Below are 4,677 nucleotides of genomic sequence, written 5' to 3'. Positions count from 1 at the left end.
AATACCCAATGAAGTGAATTAAAAGGATATTGTAGTGTATAAAGGCGGCCCTTTGCAACTGCCGATGTCGGGCAGAATAAAGGGCCGAGAAAGTCACCAAAGGTAGATGGTAGTGTATATAGGGGGAAAAACCAGCGACTACCAACCCTTATCAACGGTTTTCAGGTCTTATTCACTCGATCCATTTTAAATGAAATGGTGAAACAAGAATACAATTACAACTCCAAGCATACCATTCAAAAGATTGAAGTTTTGTCAACATAATGTGATATATGAAAGCCCCATACGAACTAAAATAAGCATGTGACGCTCTTTGTAAAATATGTTTTCAAGGCAGTTTTGAAAACCAATATGGCGGCTACCGTGTGGATGTACAGGTTCTGATCAGTGACGAAAATCATCTTTCCCAGCCTTCCCAGCAATCATTTGAACAATGTTAGCGTATGTATGTAACGTTTATTGATTTTACTATTGCAGTTGTAATAGCAGCACAATAAAACAACCTTTTGTTGCCTATATTACTGACCGTATGAAACTTTTTATTCCCGGGGTCATGGTTTGAACTGAATTCATTCTTACCTTGTAATCAGTGGTTTTTATCCTTACTACCATCACAACTGAAACTCCACAGTGCATATTTGATTGTTATTATACACATTTTGGTCTCAGTTCACTCCACATTGCACTTTAAACCAGTTGCTGTTCCTGGTTCCTAAGCGCGCGCGCCACAAACAGTTACGAACAGCAGACTATGAAACTGCATAGTTTCACAGTGGTCCCCCCGTATTCGCGGGGGATGCGTACCAGACCCCCCCGTGAATAGTTAGAACCCGCGAATGTTTGGAACCCCTATAAAAATGCTAAAAACAGCCTATTTTGTTAGTTAAAACTCAAAAAAAACCACTAAAAATTTTCATACTTGGTTTTTTTAATAGTTTTATCACAAACAGTGCATTTTATGGTGAAATTGATTTAAAAAACCAGGAATTTGTGGATATTTCTCATAGAAAAATACCGCAAATGCGCGAATTTTCTGCGTATAATGTGGGGAAACGTTCCCAAGAGAAATCCGCGAATGTGTGAGTCCGCGAACCCGGAGAACGCGAATACAAGGGGTCCACTGTATTCCCTAAATTGTTTACTTTACTCGTTATTTAATTCAAATTTACTTTGTTATTTAAAAATTTTAATTTAATTCATGTTTATTATCCCTTTTTTGCAACCAAATTACCCCAAAAAATTACAGATATTACTAAAGTAGATACAATCAAATGTTTCTAACGTTTTTGTACATCTGGCTTCTGAAAACCATAGAGGAACGACTACGGATAAGTGAATTATATAAAATTTTTTTTTTTTGCTTTTTTGTTTTTGCTAGCACTTTTCATTGATTTCAGTCTATATTAGTATTTTGAATTTCTTTAATAACCGCATGCCAGAAATAAATGTAACCTTTAATGTTTGCATGCTAAGAATGGCAAAATCATCGTTGCCACATTAGTGGAGGCTTCACACATATGCCGTTTCATTATTATAAACTGTTTCCATGAATTCTAGTTGTCATAGTAATGCAATAATGATAAAATTGCTTTAATATTTATGTATATACTTCCAATACATAGCCTAATTTCACCAATTTCAACGTTTTGTGTGTACTAGTCTTATACCCAGTTTGGAGGGTCAACACATACCAAATGGCAACAGAGAGAGAGAGAGAGAGAGAGAGAGAGAGAGAGAGAAAGGAAGGCGAAGGAACGAAGGAAAGGGGTGGCGGTGGAGGGGGGGGAAGGGGGAGAGGGTAGGTGGAGCTTTATACGCGTGTTCGTATCCATTTCTGCATAATGGAGTTTTTGTCTCTTGGTACAAGGACAAGTGTCGTTATTCTTTACGATTAGTGATTCACGATACCCTTATAAATTACGGCACTGGGTGTAATGCACTATAGCAAAATCTCGTTCTGATACAAGTGTTCGTTACAGAAATAGGTATTGCCCAAAAACGTGCTTGCACTGTCTCTGAAACCCATAGTAGGTATGCTGCTTAGTTGTCAATCAAGTTTTTTGTAATCAAGTATTTTTTACAAGCTAGCTATTGAATAAATTTGTATTTTTCTCAATCAAAACATATGCCCCTCAATGCTAACTTTCCTCTTTTAAAGACTTTCTGGTCATTGCAAATTTGGCCCCATAATTTCTTACGGTGCGAAAACAGAGGCCCAGGGACCAAAAACGATTGCGTCACACTACGGCGATAATCCGGCAATAAAACATCTTCATATATCCAAAAAGTAAATAATAAAGATATATATATGCGCATTACAATTATAACAATTACATGAATAGCTGATAATCTGCATGAATAACTTGTAAACTGTTCTGCAAGAAAGTTGAGTAAAGCAATTATTTACAATAGGTACTTAAGTCAAGATGTCGTGACGTCATAATACAGGACTTAAAAGAACGTTCTAATTCCAAAAAATAATTACTTAAATTTGAGTCAGAATCGAGTTACTTTTTCAATAACGAATATTTTCAAATCAATCATCATAAATATGTAAAATATTGATGTTTTACTATTTATTTAAAAAATTATAGAAGTGCACGCTTCGTCGTTGTCTTCTACAAAACAGTTGTTTACTCGGTGAGGAAAAGTTTTCCATTTGTTGTGATAAAAGTGCCCCAGCGTCTGTGGGCACAAGTGATGTGCGGATTTATCACAGGAAATGGTTAGTTTATTGACACAAGCGACTCCGTAAACATCGAGATGGCGTCAATCTTCTAAATACCTCGAGTTGCAAGTAAAAATGTTGAACGCGTTTTGGTGAGATTTCCACTACGTTTGAGACCGTTTTCAGTACCCTCTGTTTAAATCTTAAAATTTGGCCTTAATTTCTTACTTTGGAGAAAATACTTACTTCGAAAGGAGAGTAGAGGTCTTTAGCGCCGTTTCTCACCAACAAGTCGCGACTGATGCCCATCTCCGATGTCAGGACGCGTTATAATGTACTTTTTTTGGGATTGTACACGCTGACCGAACACGGTCCACTCTGGACCCTACGGTTATTTACCCTATATGCGCATTACGATTATAACAATTACATGAATAGCTGATAACAATCTGCATGAATAACTGGTAAACTGTTCTGCAAGACAGTTGAGTATAGCAAATATTTACAATAGGTACAAAAGTCAAGATGTCGTGACGTCATAATACAGAACTTAAAAGAATGTTCTAATTCAGAAAAATAATTACTTAAATTTAAGTCAGAGTCGAGTTACTTTTTCAATAACGAATATTTTCAAATTAATCATCTAAATATGTAAAATATTGATGTTTTACTATTTTTTTATAAATTAGCTAAGAGCACGCTTCTCGTCGTCATCTACCAAAACAGTTGTTTACTCCTAACTTGTTTGCTGGCGAGAAACCGTGTTTCGATTGTTGTGATGAAAAGTGCCCCAGCGTCTGTGGGTACAAGTGGTGTGCAGATTTATCACAGGAAATGGAAAGTTGTTGACACAAGCGACTCCGTAAACATCGAGATGGCGTCAATCTTTGAAACATTTTTAGTTGTAAGTAAAAATTTCTAAAGCGTTTTGGTGAGATTTCCACTGCTGTGGACACCCTTTTCAGTCCTCTGTTTAAATCTTAAAATTTGGCCTTAATTTCTAACTTTGGTGAAAATACTTACTTCGAAAGGAGAGTAGAGGTCTTTAGCTCCGTTTCTCACCAACAAGTCGCGACTGATCCCCATCTCCGGTGTTAGGACGCATTATAATGTACCTTTTCGGAGGGTGGCAAGCGTTGATTGCAGGTGGCCTGTTTGGCCTGCCGTAGTGTTTTGCCCTATTTTAGTTCGTATGGGCTTTCATATATCACATTATGTTGATGAAACTTCAATCTTTTGAATGGTATGCTTAAAGTTGTAATTGTATTCTTGTTTCACCAATTAAATATCGAGTGAATAAGGCCTGGCCAGCGTGATGACGATGGATCGTCCGTGATTGTTTACCCTAGGTAATACAGGTGGCCGCCTATCGGTAATTTCTAGGCACCTACGGTAAGTTCTAGAGAAACCCTCAGAAACATGCTTCGTTTCCAGACCTGTTATATCTGGAAACATAAGTTCGGCAAGCTATCGAAGGATCGCTAGGTATTAGAATCTGTGCTCGGACGAAACCTAGCGTTAAGACTACGCAGTGTTAGGAGGTACCTAAATAAACATTAAATCCTTACCATGAATGTAAAATAACTAAATATGACATATCTCACAGAGAACAAACCTACCCAATATAAAGCAGCTCACGGTCGGAGACCACCACACGTGAAATTACTTAAAATAAAATCAGCCAGTTCAAATCTGGCTGACTGTTTACACTTTTGAATCTCAACTACTCGAGTCACGCGCATGCGCACTGTGGAGGAAAGATTACTGGATGTTGCTAAGATTGCTCACCAGTTGAAAAAGAAAGTGACGCCATCTTACTACTCTCAAAAATTGAATATAAATTTTATAGTTGTTTTAAAATAGGATATATTCCTTGGGCTAATTATGCAGATGTAAGCATGAAATAAAAGTACATTATATTTATAAACACGGATATTGACTGTAAACAATGTATAACGATTAAGATTACCGTGTGAAAATATTATTATGTATTCATAAAGATCGCCCGT

At 36.9% G+C, this 4,677-nt stretch overlaps 1 protein-coding gene across 1 annotated transcript in view; it reads right to left on the bottom strand.

Moving 5' to 3' along the window:
- The window catches only part of LOC135211196 (mitotic checkpoint serine/threonine-protein kinase BUB1-like), a 201,531-nt gene extending 197,108 nt beyond the window's left edge, over nt 1–4,423 (bottom strand). The window contains exon 1 of the mRNA XM_064244418.1: nt 4,288–4,423. The gene's annotated coding sequence lies outside the window, so the exon portion shown is untranslated. The remainder of the gene's footprint in view (nt 1–4,287) is intronic.
- Between the last annotated feature and the right edge of the window lie 254 nt (nt 4,424–4,677).

This window comes from Macrobrachium nipponense, chromosome 4 (genome assembly GCF_015104395.2).
Source record: "Macrobrachium nipponense isolate FS-2020 chromosome 4, ASM1510439v2, whole genome shotgun sequence".
Classification (NCBI taxonomy): domain Eukaryota; kingdom Metazoa; phylum Arthropoda; class Malacostraca; order Decapoda; family Palaemonidae; genus Macrobrachium; species Macrobrachium nipponense.
This window is presented reverse-complemented; position numbering and strand designations above follow the sequence as displayed.